The following is a 17817-nucleotide window of genomic DNA, read 5'->3' on the forward strand; positions in this document are numbered from 1 at the left end:
TCTAGCTTGGTGGTAGAGACCCTCTAGGTTCAATCCCCAGTACTGGGTGGGTGTGGGGGACAAAACAAAACAATATTGATGAGAAGGATTGACAGATTATATAAGGTCTTAGAAAAAGTTGGGCAGAAGAGTTTATCTGCATGAGGTGGAAAAATAGGAAGTAAAATAAAATCATCAATGAAACTAAAGACACTCTGAGTGTCAGAAAGGGCAGGAAAGTGGTGCACGCTTGAGAGTCAAGTCCACCACCTCCTCCTCCTCATACGCAAGACTCTTTCCAGCCAGGAAAAGTCATCAGAGGGACTTGTGCAAAGGACACCTGTGTCTAGCTTCTCTTCCAACTCTAATGCAAATCTCTTCAATCTCATATAAATTCCCCTCGTCTCTTCCTACTGAAATCAGCAGAGAAGTTCCAAGGGAAGCTGAAAGCTGCTTCGCAATTTAGAGCAATGCCCATCTGGGTCTGTCTATACCCTAAGGTAGTTTCCTAAGTCCTGAACAAACATTGGTTCAGGAAGCAGTTTGTCTACATTGAATATTTTGCAAATGTATTGCTCCCAATTATCCTAGTAAAATGTGACCCTATAATGTGAACCGTACTCTATAAAAAGCCACCCCCCACTATTCAGCCTTCAAATGGGTAGCATTTATGCAATGTCCCAAATTTTTGACCACCCTGATGAAAATCATGCTTGGTCATTTCATATCTCAATTGTAACTTTCCAAATAAACTGTAAAGGACCTAAACTGAGGGTCCACTATCCAGGGTCCAAGCAGGGGTGCTCTACCACCAAACTATACCCGCAGCCGCCCCCCCCCCCTTTTTTTTTTTCCAAATATAGGCTCTTGCTAAATTGCTGGGCTGGCCTCCAACTTGTGATCCTCCCACCTTAGCCTCTGAGACACTGGGCTTACAAACATGCATCAACACCCCAAGTTAGAAAAAACATTTTGAGAACAGAAGAAAATGGGAGTATGGTATGTACTTAACCAGGTAATTTTTTTCACTTTCTCTTCTGTTTCTTTGCTCTACTGAACAAGAAGTTTCAGAAGCCAATGCTTGAGCCAGAAAGCCATCCTCCTAGCTGGGGGCAGTGGTATGTGCCAATAATCCCAGTGACTCAGGAGGCTGAAGCAGGAAGATCACAAGTTTGAGTCCAGGCTCAGTGACTTAGTGAGACCTATTCTCAAAATAAAAAATAAAAGGGGCTGGGGCTGGTGATGTAGTTCAGTGGTAAAGTGCCCCTGGGTTTGATCCCCAGTACCAAAGAAAAAGAAAAAGAAAGTTATGCTCCTGGGTGATTAAGAATTTTCTGGTTTCAAATTAAACAGAAAACTGAATTAGCAAATTAATTGTTGGATATATTTTCCTGAGCTCTTCATCAGCTGCTGCAGGACCAGTAGCCAATGAAAGATGACTTTTGGCTGCCCTGGAGAGGGGGCAGGGTTCAGAATCAGGTTCTGCTAGCTACCAAGTGTCAGACATGTTAATTTTAAATTGCTTTTGTACAGCCTGGTGTCAAAATGATTAAAGCATGAAGAGAAAAACAGAACCAGAGGAGAGGGAAGAGAAATCATTTACCTTGCATTTGGAGCAAGGACACTTGCAATTCCATTCCAGCTGGCTTGCTTGGATAAGTTGTAGAAATTATAAACTTTAGATTCTTTAGTAACCACCTCAGGTGGGAGGGTTGTGTGATGGTGGCCATGGCTCTCCATTCCCTTTGTATAATGCCACTATACAGGGGAGAATCTACACTGCAAACATCAATATGGCCACATATTCTTGCCCCTTTCCCCTTAAAATTTTTTTCTGTTAACATATAGGATTCTATGTGTCAGGCACTGCGCTAAGTGAACTTTACATTTCATACATCAGATAATCTTCATGATAATTATTGTTATTCCTGTTTACAGATGAGAACCCTAAATCGTCACCTGCTCCAGTCACTCAGCCAGCAGGAGAGCTGGGATTCTAGTCCCAGGTTTGTCTGATGTAGAACTATACTGCTTCTGCAATTTCCCCTTGTGGGCTGGAGGAACCACAAATTTAAATAAATCTGATGGCCAGGACAACTTCATTGTCCCTTTTAACAGTCAGGCATGGTTTTTATTTGCTTGAAGATGCTGCTGAGATCATCCTTATTCTCCAGGAAGAGCAGTCTTTACAGAACTCATTTCTCAGGGTGAGCAGGTAACCAGCTAACTGGTAGGTTTGTCTTCAACTCCCAGTACCTAGCTTTCCCAATTGGTTTAATGGACTTCATGATATTTTTTACTCAAAATAAGCCATCTCTTCTGGTTCTTGCATGCAAAATATAAGGTTGACCTCAATTGCTATTGCTTTTCAACTGTCAACATAAAGTTACACTACTTGAGTTCTCCTTCAGATTTTGTTATTTTGTTATTTCCCCCCTCTCTTCCTACAGTCACCCCACGTCATTTTACCATATTATTGGCCTCTGGAATTGCAGTGTGGTGCTATAATATGTGGGGGGGGGGGCAGGGGTGTGGTGTGCTGGGGATCAAATTCAAGGCCTTGTACATGCTAGATGTGCTTAACCACTGAGCTACACTCCTGCCCCTGCAATTCAATTTTTAAAATTCTGGTGGTATAAAAATCACAACACAGCTCCCTGAACGTTGCTAAATGACATTAGGTACATAGGGAAATCCTAAGGGTGCCAAGTGATACCAAAGTCACCATTCAAAAAATATTGCTAATGTCAAAAGTGATCTAGAGACCACTCAGAACTGTCTACATCTTTTTTAAAAAGAAAGATCATAATCATCTTTTTAATAATTCGTATATATGTATATATTTTAGTTGTTGATGGACATTTATTTTATTTATTTATATGTGGTGCTGAGAATTGAACTGAGTGCCTCACACATGCTAGGCAAGCAGTCTACCACTGAGCCACAATCTCAGCCCACTACTGAATCTTTCCTGAATTCCAATTCTTGAGTCCCAAATAAAGTTCTTTTGCTTTCATCAAGGGAAAAAAAAAATCTATAAACACAAGACTAAATAATTTCCCACTGCGAAATTTACAAATACTGAACTTCAGAGATTTGCTGTTTTGTTTTGTCAGTGCTTGGATGCAACCCAAGGCCCTGTGCATGCTAGGTAGGTACTCTGCCACTGAGATACACCTCCAACCTCAGAAAGGTTATTTTCAGCTGAGTTTTGGAGAGTGTTATCACTGTGCTAAGTACTTTCCAACAATCTAAATATGTCGGTTATATCCTTTCCCCACTTCTTTTTTGGTACTGGGGATTGAACCCAGAGAGACTTTATCATTGAGTTACACCTCCAACACTTTTTTTCTTTTTTTAATTTTGAGATAGGGTCTTGTTAAGTTACTGAGGCTGGCCTCTGAACTTGTGATCTCCTTGACTCAACCTCCCAAATGGCTGAGACTATAGGTATGCACCACTGAGCCCAGCTGTGTCCAAGTGGATGATAGAGTTAGGATTAAAGGCACCTTAAATATCATATAGGCCAGTGACAATGAGCACTTTGAATGTTACCAGTGATGTGGAGCTTATTATATTCTAAGGTAGCCTATTTCATATTTACATGACTTCATATTCTAAGCTAAAATATGTATCTCTTAAATTCCTAAATCTCAGTTCTAGAAACTTGGAGCCTCCTAGAATGAGTCTCATTCCTTTGCATTTTTAAATTTTTTGATACTGGGGATTGAACCTAGAGGTGTTTTACCATGAAGTTAAGTTCCCAGACCCCTTCCCCCCCTATTTTTTTTTTTTTTTTTTTTTTTTTGCGGTGCTGGGGATTGAACCCAGGGCCTTGTGCTTGGGAGGCAAGCACTCTACCAGCTGAGCTATCTCCCCAGCCCTCCCCCACTCTTTTTGACAGGGTCTTGCTAAATTGCCGAGATTGGCCTCAAATTTGCATCTTCCCACTTTTACCTCCTAAACCCCTGAGATTACAGGTGTGCGTCACCACACCCAGGTTCTAGGTCCTTTTTAACAGAATAGCCCATCAGGTATTTTAGGATGACTCTGATCATTTGTGAATTCAAGTCTTCATAAACCACCTCTTTGGTTGGTTGTCCTCTTTACTGTATTCCTCTAAAGGAGACCATGTCACTTCTATGCATTATAACAGAATAAAATCAAACTCTTTGTTCCAGATGCTGTATTTCTATTAATCCAGCCTAAAATTGTACTTGTTCATAAGGTTGCATCTGGAGAATGAAACCAACCTGACTCCCCCTGCGCGCCATGTACTTGTACTCAGTTTCTGCTCCTTTTCTGGTTCTGTCATAACATGCCCACATGATTCTCTTTTACGTGACCTTATCCTCATTTTTTGTAGTGTGTTACTGATCTTTCCACATCCATATATGTTACATTTATTTTTCTCTCAGCTTCTATCATCTCTCTTCTTACTTTCCCCTCCTGGTTTCTACCTTGTCCAGCATCAGAAAATCCATCTGACTGCTAACCATCTTGCTTCTTTATAAAGTAGGCACGTACTAAAACATTATTATCCAGTGAGATTGGATGTGTCTGTCCTGGTTAGTACTTATAACGCATATGCTGACAGTCCAAGGCTGGCTTCCAAGAAAGTAATCTGATTTGGGAATGCTTTCCCTAAACAGATCTCAACAAATTTCACCTTACTGAAGTTCCAGGGGAAAAAAACCTGATCCAGGACTTGGTCACATTGGTGATATCCTGAGTGCAAAAGATGGTGAACTAACAGTGACTCTTCACTCCAAGGACAGTGAAACTGATAACCAGCTTGGTTGATGAGAAGCATCTGGAAACAGCCTGGGTTCAAATCCTAGCTTTGTTGCTTCCAGGCTGAATGATCTCAGGTCAGTTACTGAATTCTCTTTGTGTTAATTGCCTTATCTGTAATACAGTGGCAACAAATTGTACCCACTTCTTAGGCCTGCTATGAGGAGTTAATTCATGTAAATGACTTAGAACAGTTTCTGGCTCACATGAAGTAAAGAACACCTATGATTGTTATTCTTGCATGTTGTGAGAGAATTTAAAGGTAGGATAGAAAGGAGATTATTTCTCCCAGGCACTTGGGTTTTCTGCTTGCATCTTTACATGCCTTGATTCATTAAGCCTTATGATGGTGTTTTTGGCTTTACAAGGAAGCAGACATTCAGAAGGAGGCTCAGTAGTCACTTGTGAATGAATGCCCCTCAGTCTGGGGCAGTCGAAGAGCCTGGTAGAATTGTTATTTAAGAAGGAGAGTAAAGGCTAGAAGAATTGGAATCTGTCTGGAGATGAGATCCAGCATTTTTTTCTTTTCTCCCTATCAGAAAAAACATCAAATCTTTAGACGAATGAGTAAATAGGGCTCCTAGCAGATCTTATCGAAAGAATTAGGTAGTCTACATGGCCAAACTTTTATGTTTTTAAAATCATCCATAAAAAAATGAAAATATGACCTCCTGTCCTTCTGCACCTGATTGCTCCAAAACTCGCACTTTCAAATTCTTGGTCATATAACAGTTTAGTACAGAATTCTACAAAGTGTCAAGGATTCCACAGAAATTTCTTTGGTTCACATTGGTTCGTATATTGTGGTTCACATATAGACTACATTAACATTGAAGAAATTAGTTTAGGTTGTGCCAAATCTCCTTAAAATACATTAAATAAATGCAAAGAGCCAGAACAAAGAAAGTGATTAAGCTGGTTTAACTGCATTCAAGCCCACTCTGCTAAATCCCCTTAAGGGGCTCCCGTTAAACAACAAATTTGGTTTCTCTGCCTAAATCTTTTTCTTCAAAGAAGAAAATTTTCTTGCAATTCTGATAAGTTTGTTTACATCTTCATTTTTCTGTCCCTAAGGAAGCTGGGGGTGAAAATAACCTATCTGATTGGGTTGCTTTCCAGAAGGAGATGACTAGAGAACGGAATGGAAGGCGATGGTTTATACAGTTCGCTGGACTAACTGAGGCAGGGAGGTGTGTGATTGTTCAGCCCCAGAAACAGGCCAGCTAGTGACACTGGGGATGAGGATTTTATCCGGCAGTGAATCAAATAAGGCTGTGAGGGAGATAATAAGGTGTAATTATAGCAGTGCTGTTAGTGCCTGTTTATGGGGTCTGGCAGCAATTTGGTTGAACACCCCTCATTTTGAGAAATTTGTAATTTGGCAGGAAGAATTCTTGTCTTAAAATTTGGCACAAACGCTCCCCGTTTAATATTGCAAAATCTGGGAAATGTTGAAATGTGGCTGGTATTCTAATTGAAATTTTTAGGCTCTTTCGAATTGGTTTTCTTCCTGTTGGATTCAGAAACAAACGCGTCTCTTTGGAAAAAAGTTCACGAGGTTTTTTAAAACCACAAACTCCAGTAAGCTTACAAGCAAATGCACTGCTGTAATCAACTCTCATGACTTAAATCTTTGTGTACACAAGGGCGGGGGAGGTATCACTTGAAAACCCCGAGTTCCTGCTGTTGGAAGTCCTTTTAAAAATTCCCCACAATCAGTATTTTGTTTGATTTCCTTTGAGTCAGAGCATTGCAACGTGGTGTTGCTCTTCGTTTCACCGACTGCTTCCCCCAAGATTATTCCCCGTCGTTTTGAAGTACAAGGGAGGTCACTAGGCTAGGGAAATGTGGCCAACTTCGGCTGGCTGGGACAAAGTTGGCCCATCGGGCTTCTCTATAAAGAAGCTGGAAGTTTTCTAACAGGAAGCCGGTCAGTTCTCGTAGGTCCCGGCTCCGGTTCCCACGGCCCGAGCGGCTGCGGCGCCCCCGACGCGCCTCCCGGAGCCGGGCAGGGGCGCGGGGCCAGCGGGCGGCAGGGGGCAGCAGCGGGAACCCGCTGTTCTGGAGGCGGGGGGTGGGGCGGGAAGCTGCCCCCCCCCTCGGTTTCCGCGCCCCGCTCCTCCCTCCCCTCCCCCGCCTTCCCTCGCCTCCGCGGGGAGAAGGGCGGGGGCGCAGCCCTCCCCCGGGACAGGGGGCGTGCGCGTCCCCTCCGCACCCCTCCCCCCGGCCCGGCTCTCCTGGCTCCCCGAGGCGGGAGTTTCCAGGAAGAGCTCCGAGCGCGGCCGCAGCACCGGGCGCACGGAGACATCAAGTAGTCCCTCCAAGCGACCTTATTAGAGGGGAACTGCAGCTGCCAGGGGCGACCTGAGTTGGAACCCTGAAGAGATAGGGAGCGGCTTTCCTTCTCAGGGAGAGAGGCCCGAGAGCCGACTTTCCATCCCTGGAGAAGGATGTGTGGGGGAGGCGCAACGAGTTCCGGCGGAGGGCTCGGGCGCGCCCGGTGGAGTGAAGCGCCGCGCGGTCGAAGCGCTCACAGAGTTAAAGTGGGCGGGAAAACCCGGAGCGGACTCTCTCCGACACGCCCAGGACCTCCCGCCCCGATTTTCGTGGGGGAGGGGAACGAAGAGAGCAAAGGAGAGAAACGTGTTCCCTTCCCGGGCTCCCGAAACCCCCACTGAAGAAACAGGTGTCCGCCCGCCACCTCGAGAGGTTCGCTGCAGGCCGCTCGGGTCCTGACGGGGCGGGGCGGGGCCTGCGCCTCCTTCTGCTCTAACGTCCGCACCGTCGGTGCCGGGCGCGCGGTCAGGAACCCGGGCCTGCGGGCCGGAGGAGCGGGGCGCGCGCATGCGTGCATTGGGAGCGCGCTTCCCGCCCCTTTCCTGAGCGTGTTCGCTTCTCCCCTCCCCCCACGTTCCTCGGCAGCCACCTCAGAGCCTCCCCCGCAGCCGGCTCCCTCTTTTGGGGGGAGGTGGCCCGGCTTCCCCACCACTGACTAACCCCTTCACCCCAGTTTCGCCCCGCCTCTCCTGAGCTTCGGTCCAAACTCCGCTGCTAGGGTTCGGCTTTCACATTCCCGCCTCCGCCCTCAACCTCCCCTCCCAGCCCTAAAGCACTTCCTGCAAACTGCCCTGTTGTGCGCCGAGCGGCCGCCCTGGCGCTGGGGGGCCGCGGGCTGGAAACCTGGTGTGCGGGCTCCCTCCGAGTAGCGGCGGCCGGCTCCATTTCACAGATGGGGAGCTTGAGGTCCAGGGCCCCGACAGGCTGCCCCTAAAGACTCCGTGGGTGGTTCTCAAAATCGAGTCGCGGTAACGGATACGGGAAGGATGAAGCACGACTTTCTACAGTCGAAGCCGCTTAGAAAGCCAGCCCTAAGTCTTCCCGCCCGGGACCCTCAGCCCTCCTTGGACGTACCACGCCGGCCGCGTTCGCAAACGCCCTCGAAAGAGTTGATCCCGAATCAACTGCGTAGCGACGGGCCGATTAGGGATTTCAGCCGGCACAAGGCTTTCAGCAGCGAGGCGGGTTATTTGTTCAACGTAAAGTCTGTTTTCCCCCCTTTCCGGGATGGAACCCTGGGTCTCCTGTGTTCTAGGCAAGCGCTGTGCCGCCGAGCGACACCCCCAGCCCTTACTGTATTCTCCTTTTGGGTTTTTGAATTTTGATACTGGGGACTGAACTCAAGGGCTTTCTACCACTGAGCCACATCCCCAGCCCTTTTTATTTTTTAATCTGGGACAGGGCCTTGCTAAGTTGTTGAGGCTGGCCTGGAACTTGGGATCCTCCTGCCTCAGCCTCACCAGTCGCAGGGATTACAGTCGTGGATCACAGGCTCAGTGAAATCTTTTATAAACAAGTCGTGTTTTCTTTTATTTTACAATTCTCTTGTTTCCTGCTCCCGAGATCATTCTTTCACTAATGAAAACATTTTCTCATAGCGTATCCCCTAACACAAAATCCCTACCATTTTATTTAAAGAAACAACTTTTCTTTCTTTTCTTTTTTGGTACAGGGGATTGAATCCAGAGATGTTTAACCACTGAGCGACATCCCTAACCCTTTTTATTTTTTATTTTGAGACAGGATCTCACGGAGTTACTTAGGGTCTCCCCAAGTTTAGAAAACTGCCTTTGAACTAGCGGTCCTCCTGCCTCAGCTGCCCATAGGGCAGGGATTACAGATGTGCATCACCTGGGCAACGTTTCTTTTTTGTTAATACAATTGGTATTATAATCCAGATCCCCCTCCCCCAATTCCCAATGTCAGTTCTTTCCTGAGGCTTGCAACAGAAGTGGTGGATGCCATAGACAATCTCTCTGTAAACCTTTTGTGCACCACAGACTTAAAAGCTATAACCAGGAACTCAAGCAAACAGGAGACTTGTGTCTTTTTATGTATAGAGATTAATTATTTAATGTTTTAATTTTGGGGGTGGGTGGGTACCGGGATTGAACTCAGGGGAACTCGACCACTGAGCCACATCCCCAGCCCTATTTTGTATTTTATTTAGAGACAGGGTCTCACAGAATTGCTTAGCGCCTCGCTTTTGCTGAGGCTGGCTTTAAACTCCAGGTCCTCTTGCCTCAGCCTCCCAAGCTGCCGGGATTTACAGGCATGTATCATCAGGCCTGGCTGTTTAAATGTTTTGAGGGTCTCATTCCAAACATTGTAAATATGAATCTCTCTGTTCTGTTTTGTTAGTTTTAAATGACAGCTTTATCATGATTTTTTCTATTGTAAATATTCCTTATTTATTGGGTTGATGTCTTTTAAGCAAGCATAAGGATGGTAGAAGAACCAGTCTAAATTTATTACTATTTTTTTGAGGGGGGAGTCCTGGGGATCAAATTCAGGAGCTGCATCTGCATCTACCACTAAGCTGCATCACCTATTTTTGTATTTTATTTAGCGACAGGGTCTCACCGAGTTGCTTAGCACCTTGCTTTTGCTGAGGCTAGTTTTGAACTCCTGATCCTCCTGCCTCAGCCTCCGGAGCTGCTGGTATTACAGGCTGAGATTATAGGCATTTGCCACCCAGGCTGGCACAAGACAATTTTTTGTTGATTTGATTGAGGTGTTGCATGCTAACATCTTCTGAACACCTATTCAGTAAATGAATGTTTTCTATGTGCACAGTGCTATGTTAGGTATTTTGTGGGATATCGAGTTGAACAAGACAGGGCTATTCTTGAGCAATCTAACAGATAAGACTTTATCACAGGCTCAAATCAGTAAAAATATGTTGTTATTTTTAGATAATTTTATTATTATATCTCAAGCTATATACTATACTAACTGAAGATGTCCAGAATGTTTCCCTCTGTTATTTATGTGCATTTCACAGGTTCTAAGCATGTAGATCAGGAGATGGGAACAGTGGATAGCCAAAAAGTTTACATAGAAGCAGGAGTGGGAGTGGATTTCATCGAAATATGAAGAGTAATGACACTGTCTAATATTGAAAAATAAGATTATAGGAATGTCAGGAAAGAGAAATTTAAGTGTAAAAATGGCCAGGTCTCCAATACTGAAGAAAAATTGTAGAGCCTTAGGAATTCTGTTCTGTTCAGTCATATACATTGCTTTTATTTAGGAAGGATGAAACTGACTTGTCTGTAAGCTTTTGCTTACATACAATGGATATGGTGAGTAGTTTAAAGGAAGAAAAATGATGTAGAAATAAAATCTACTTTGCAGTGGAATTCAAACTTCCTAAAGTAGGAAACGGAGCAAACCCTTTGATTTAAGTTCAGCAGATCCAGAATCTTACAATGGGCTTGGTAAATTGCCCAGTCTATCCTGAAACTTGTGATCCTCCTGCTTCAGCCTCCAGAGTTGCTGGGAATAGGAGTGAGCACCTGGCTCAGATCCAAAGTTCTTATCCACTCAATCCACAAAGTTTAGAAATTGTATATGTAACTTTAACTTTCAACTTAAATCTAAATACTTTTTTACCAATTTAGAAAACATTATATACGAACTGTATTATTCAAATTTTCCCTTCTAACGTGATCATTTTAACTTCAGCTTCACTGAGTTCCTCTAAAAGTTCCTATTGGGCTCCTGTCTCTGCCTCCAAGTTCACAGCAACTTCAAACTGGTTGGTATGTCCTGGTCTTCAAACTGATGCCTCTTACGGGTACTATAAGATAATGTAACTATGTTTTCAGCTTAATCCTATTTTATTTCTAACATTTAAGTCCAGAAATTAAATTCAAAGAACCCCAAGAACATTGTTTTTCTTAAGATGAAAAAATTGCATATGAAAATTTATTACTTTGAAGTCTGGGGGTGCAGCTCAGTGGTGGAATACTTGCCTAGCATGTGGGGAGGTCCCAGATTTGCTCTCCAGGAAAGAAGAGAGAAAATACATGACTTCTTATTAAATCTAGTGATACTTTTCTGAATTCTTATGCATTACTATATTGATATAACCCACAACAATGTCCCATAGACATTAGAGTCAAACTGCTGTGGTTTATATATCACTTAACTGAGAGAATAATGACATTATCTGATTTCTTGAAGGAAAACCACATTGTATACTAAAACCTATAGAAAAAGTGACACATATCATCAGCTTTATCATAATGGAGTCCAGACCTTTCCTTTATCATCAACCTGTGTCATATAGTCATAGAGGAGATCCTTTCTGTTTGGAACTTTATTTTATTTTTTGTACCAGGAATTGAACCCATTGGAGCTTAACCACCGAGCAACATCCCAAAGATCCTTTCTGTTGGTCTTGCATCCAGGCTGGAATTTTGTTTGTTTGTCTATGGTGCTAGCATTTGAACTCAGATTGGAATGTGGGGGGGATACTAGGGATTAAATCTAGGTAGGAGTGCTCTATTATTGGGCTACATACAGCCCCAGCCCTATTTTTATTTTTTATTTTGTGAAAGGGTCTTACTAAATTTCTGAGGCTGGCCTTGAGCTCACAATTCTTTTGCCTTAGCCTCCTGAGTCACTGAAATTAAAGGCATGTGCCATCCAGCTAAACTAGATTTTTTTTTTTTTTTTTTTTTTTTTTTTTTTTTTTTTTTTTGATAACCCAGAGGCTTTTAACCACTGAGCTGCTTCCCCAGACCTTTAATTTTTTATTTCGAGACAGGGTCTTGCTAAGTTGCTTAGGGCTTCACTAAATTGCTGAGGCTGGCTTTGAACTTGCGATCCTCCTGCTTCAGCCTTCCAAGCCTCTGGGATTACAGGCAAATACCTATAGGCTGGCAAAGCTGAAATTCTCAAGGCTTCCATTTCTAGTCATTTTTAGAAGCTTCAGTTTAAGTACATCCCCATTAATTAAGCCTTTCTATTACCAGTCCTTCTAAAAACTTCTAGCTATTGAGCCTGACTCCATTCTTTGTAGGATCCAGGATAAGTCATTTCTCTCATTGGCCCTTCAATTTCTTTACCTTTGGTCTGGCTGGATCCACAACCAGCTCCTGGCTATTGAAGGTTTCTGGGACAGAGGTGTATGTTCTGTTCCTTACTGCTGTTAAGACTCTTATTTTTTTGCTTAGGTATGCTTTAGAAAGATAAAGGCATAAAGAGACTATATCACTGGTTCTTAACCTGGCCTCCATGAAAAAAATTCATTTGGTTCATGAATATGGATGGGGAAGGCATCACAACACCAAACTTTAAATTATATTACAGAGCTATAGTAACAAAAATGGCATGGTATTGACACAAAAACAGACATGAAGACCAGTAGAACAGAAGACACAGAAACAAACCCACATAATACAGTTATACTAGACAAAGGCACCATAAACATACATTGGAGAAAAGATAGCCTCTTCAACAAATGGTGTTGGGAAAACTGGAAATCCATATGTAACAAAATGAATTAGACCCCTATCTCTCACTCTGCACAAAACTCAAAGTGGAACAAGGACTTAGGTATTAGAGAATCTGCGCGTACTAGAAGAAAAAGTAGGCCTAAATCTTCATCATGTTGGCTTAGGAACCAAATTGCTCAGCAAGACCCTAAAGTGTATGAAGTAAAATCAAGAATCAAGAAATGAGATGGTATCAAATTAAAAAGCCTCTTCACAGCAAAGGAAACAATCAAGAACGTGAAGAGAGAGCCTACAGAAGGGAGAAAATTTTTACCACCAGCACCTCATATACAGCATTACTCTCCAGGATATACAAAGAATCAATATACTTTGTGCGTGCACACACACCCACACCCCCCACACACACATACGCCAAATAACCCAACACATAACAAGCCAATAACCCAATCAATAAACGGGCACAGTTAAGTCTTAATGATTGAGTTGCCACAGCATGCCAGGATTATTACCACTTCCCTTGTTGCCCTTTGGCAAGGCAATCATTCAGTTCTGGAATCCCATCCTAAGGATCTTCTTTTTGAGACTTCTTGACTTACTAAGGATCTTAATTTGGGCTCTCACAGAACTATATCCTGGGAGAAAGATGGGAGTACAGAAAGTGTATTTGGGAGGTGAAGCAAACTTTAGTAGAATTAAGAAGAAATGCCAGAAGGGAAACAGTCAATAAAAAGGTACACTGTCCGGCCAAAAAAAAAAAAAAATTATGGATGGGAAAAAACAAAACTTACATACTTATTTTTACTAATTTGTAATTGACATCTAGTATTTCCTTTCATGTAGGCAACAAAACCACAGTAGCATTAGCAGTCTAGTACTTAATGATTGTCACCAATAGATATCATAGATGATTTCATATTGTATTGCAGTTGGTTGCAGACATAGTGATGTAGTCTGCACTCTTCACTACTAGATTTTTTTTTTTTTTTTTTTTTTGGATACTGGGGATTGAACTCAAGGGCACTCAACCAATGAGCCACATCTCCAGCCCTATTTTGTATTTTGTTTAGAGACAGGGTCTCACTGAGTGGCTTAGGGCCTTGCTAAGTTGCTGAGGCTGGCTTTGAACTCAGTCTTCCTGCCTCAACCTCCCCAGCTGCTGAAATTACAGGCATGTGCCACTTCGCCCAGCTAGATTGTTTTGTTTTGTTTTTTAAACATTTTTATTAGTTGTTGATGGACCTTAATTTTATTTACTTATTTGTATGTGGTACTGAGGTTCGAACCCAGTGTCTCACACATGCTAGGCAAGCACTCTACCACAGAGCCACGACCACAGCCCATAAGTGAATAATTATATAAATGTAGAAGGGACAGCTTTTCTTTATAAAAGGTGACAACTAGTAAGTACAGAATGATGAAGAGACTCATTTATGGACACTAAAACTAGTGGGTGAAAGTTTGATGGGTATATTTACATGACTGCATGTATCTCCATAAATTGCTTCATAGTTGCAAGGATAAAATAATGGAAAAGTTCATTAACACCACCTGAACCAAGTCATTAGGTCTTATATCAATATCGGGACAAACTGACCTTATGTGCCCTTCTAATAAGAAGCATTGAGGACACAACATTGCTTCAGTGGTAATCCTGCCCAAAATGCACACACTGAATCTATCATGAGGAAATGTCAGATAAACCCAAATTGAGGAACATTTTTTTAAAAATTTTTTTTGGTTGTCAATGGACCTTTATTTATCTATTTACATGCAGTGCTGAGAATCAAACCCAGTGCCTCCAAGTAGTAGGTGAGTGCTCTACCACTGAGCGCTTAAGGAATATTTTATAAAATAACTGACCTGTACTGTTAAAAATGTCAAGGTCAGGAAACAGAAAAGTCTTAGGGACTGGTTCAAATTAAAGAAGACAGATATGACAACTGAATGCAATTTGTAATCTTGAATTTTATTTTGGACCAAGAAAAAAACAATCTTAAATGAGGTTTTTAGGACAACTGACAAAATTTAGTATGGACTGTAAATTAGATAATAGTATTGTATCAATGTTAAATATCTTGATTTTCATATCCATACTGTGATTACATGAGAGGAAGTTTTGTTTTTTGTTTTTGATGCTGGGAATCAAACTCAGGGTCAAACACACACTATGCAACTGTTCTACCATAGTCCTCTCTGCTCCTGTATTTCTTAGCAACAGTATCATTCCCTTAGAGCTGAGGGTGTAGCTCAGTGGTAGGGCACTTGCCTAATATGCAATCCCCATCAAGGCAAAAAAAAAAAAAAAAAAAAAAAGTTTCTTAGTCTCAAGTGGTTCAGAAAAAATAGGCATATGTTATAACTACGTATATAAAGAGGGAATAATAAAACAAATGAAACAAAAGGGTTTGTGGGAGTTCCTTGTACTATTTTTTTTTTTTTTTTTTTTTTTTTTGGTACTGGGGATTGAACTCAGGGGCTTGTGAGGCAAGCACTCTACCAGCTGAGCTATCTCCCCAGCCCTCCTTGTACTATTCTTGAAATTTTTCTATAAATTTGAAACTGTTTTCCTTTAGATAGTTTGTTCCTCTCCCTTATTTTGAAGACATGAAACTTTAGTTTTTTCTTTTTTTTTTTTTTCTTTTTTTTAAATCCCAGTGTTGGGGATTAAACCCAGGGCTGCTTCAGATTTTGAAAAACGAAGATTTGCTCAGGGTCATACAAGTTAGTGACTGAGTTAGGGCCAGATCCCGAATCTCCAGATGTCTGTCTGTCTTTCTTTCTAACTGAATCCTTTGGTGTTTGTATTTGGATGGCAAAAGTTGAGCCACCCCTTTTTGCTTCTCTTTTTTAGTTTCTTAGTTCCTTAGAGCTAGTTCCTTTTACCAGAGAGCCAGAATAATGTAACTAAATACTTCTTTCAGTTCCTCTCTGATTAGGCAAGGATTAGTTTCAAGGTTTTAAGCTATACAGTTGGGATATTCTTTTCCTCTTCTAGGTTTAACTTTCTTTTTTTTTCTTTCCCCCCCACAGTGTTGAGGTTTGAACCCAGGGCCTCATGCAGGGTAGGCAAGCACTCTACTATTGAGTTATAATTCCAGCCCTGAGAATTGTATTTTAAAAATAAGGGGATTGGCAGGCGTGGTGACACATGCCTGCAATTCCAGCAACCCAGGAGGCTGAGGCAGGCGGAGCTGAAGTTAAAAGCCAGCCTCAGCAATTTAGCAAGTCCCTAAGCAACTCAGTGAGACCCTGTCTCTAAATAAAATACAAAAAGGGCTGGAGATGTGGTTCAGTGGTTGAGTGTCCCTGGGTTCATTCCCCAGTACTAAAAAAGGAGGGGGGATTAATCTAACCACAATTATGAATAGTAGGATCCTTGTAATAGTAATAGTTTTTCTATTTCACTACATAACATTAACTTTGAAAAAAAAATTTAAAATCTACTGTTTTCCATGTAAATCAGCTAATTGCTAATTGTCAGTACTGTGAGGACTCCTGTCTCCAAATGAGATAATGTAAAATATTAAGTTGAAATAGCCATTTTTGTATAATTGAATATCAACAATTTCATATGGTTCTTCCTAATAGCAGTAATTATATGAGGAGGTAGTGGTGTGTTTTCTCTTCTCTTATTGCACTAAGAGCACTTGCAGATGGTTCATGTGGCAAATGCTCTTGACTCTTCAACTTCTCAGTTTTCTTTCCCTACCCTGGCTGTTCCTCTATCTGACAATCTCTGCTAGATTCTTGCTGGGCTTCAGATTCCTCCAAATTTCCATCTTAGCTTGTATCAGCTTCTACCACTTGGGAGCCTTCTAGGGATTCATAGAAAGTTAGAGATAGGATATCGGCGAAAGTTTGTTCAATATCCTTGTATGTTGGATGAGAAAACAGAGGCTTAGAAAGATACAATGACCTACATAGCATCACCAAGCTGGTATCTCAGAGGAGTGACATGAATGCAGTATCCTGTCTCTCAGCTTAGTGATCTATCTCAGCACCCACATCCTGTTGGGACTTTTCATTTTCAGTCCAGTTATATGGACTTGTGTTTATCTGTCAATCTCTCTCTCAGATGTGGTGGTACACCCTTATAATCCCAGCATCCTGGGAATCTGAGGCCCAAGGATTGCAACTTCAAGACCAAGCTTCCCAATTTAGAGAGAGCCTGTCTGAAAATAAAAAGATAAAAGGGCTGGAGATGTAGCTCAGTGCTAAAGCACCCCTGGGTTGGTTCCAGTAGTGGGAAAAAAAAAAAAAAAAAAAAAGAGGAACCTTAACTTTTGCATTCTTTCTCTTTCCAATTTTGCCATTGGTGAAAAGTGAAGAAATAATTTTATTCCTTGATTTTTACTTTGGGGATGTTATGATGGGGGAATGACTAGGACAATTTTATTTTTAAAATAACCAAGGTCCAGGCTGGAGGTATAGCTTAGTGGTAGAGTGCTTGCTTAGCGTATGTGATGCTCTGAGTTTGATTTCCAGAATCATATAAAACAAACAAAAAAACAGGTTGGTTTAGTGGTAGAACTCATAGCATGCTCAGGGCCATGGATTCAATATCGAGCATAAAAAATAGTAATTGCCAGACATGGTGGTGCACACCTATTATCCTAGCAACTTGGAAGGCTGAGGCAGGAGTATGAAAAGTTGAAAACCAACCTCAGCAACTTAGCCGGGCCCTAAGCAAATTAGTAAGACCAGTCTGAAAATAAAATTTAAAAAAAAAAAAAAAAGGCCTGGGTATGTGACTCAGTGTTTAAGTGCCCCTGTGTTCAATCCCCAGTACCAAAAATAAAATAAAAAGTAAAAAAATAATAATAATAACCAAACATCCTTGTATATTTGTGTATTATCTTGTGCTTATCGAACAATTTATTTTTTTTTTTGGATAGTACTGGGGATTGAACTGAGGACCTTTTAGCCTACTATACTATGCAAGCATTCTACCACCAAGCTACATAGATTGTTCTTTGTTTTGTTTTAATTTTGAGGCAGGGTCTTGCTAAACTGACCTTGAATTTGGGATCCTACTACCTCAGCCTCCCAAAAATACTGAGATTATAGGCATGCACCACTGTACCTACTTAATGTATTTTTAAGATAATTCAGTTAGAAATTTAGCCCCTAAGTAGCAAAACTTGGGTATGAATGCTTGGTGTATGAATCTGGTACTTTTGAGGACCAGCTTAGATTTTCTTTACAGATTAAGACTTAGTTCTTGATAAAAAGTTCCCTGTAA

General features: G+C 41.9%; 1 long non-coding RNA gene across 1 annotated transcript in view; it reads left to right on the plus strand.

Moving 5' to 3' along the window:
* The first annotated feature begins 7039 nt into the window (after nucleotides 1-7039).
* The window catches only part of LOC306646745, a 28266-nt gene continuing 17488 nt past the window's right edge, over nucleotides 7040-17817 (plus strand). The window contains exon 1 of the long non-coding RNA XR_013759956.1: nucleotides 7040-7482. This is a non-coding gene — a long non-coding RNA (uncharacterized lncRNA). The remainder of the gene's footprint in view (nucleotides 7483-17817) is intronic.

The sequence above is a fragment of the Sciurus vulgaris genome (genome assembly GCF_902686455.1).
Source record: "Sciurus vulgaris genome assembly, chromosome: 1".
In the NCBI taxonomy this organism is placed as follows: Eukaryota; Metazoa; Chordata; class Mammalia; order Rodentia; family Sciuridae; genus Sciurus; species Sciurus vulgaris.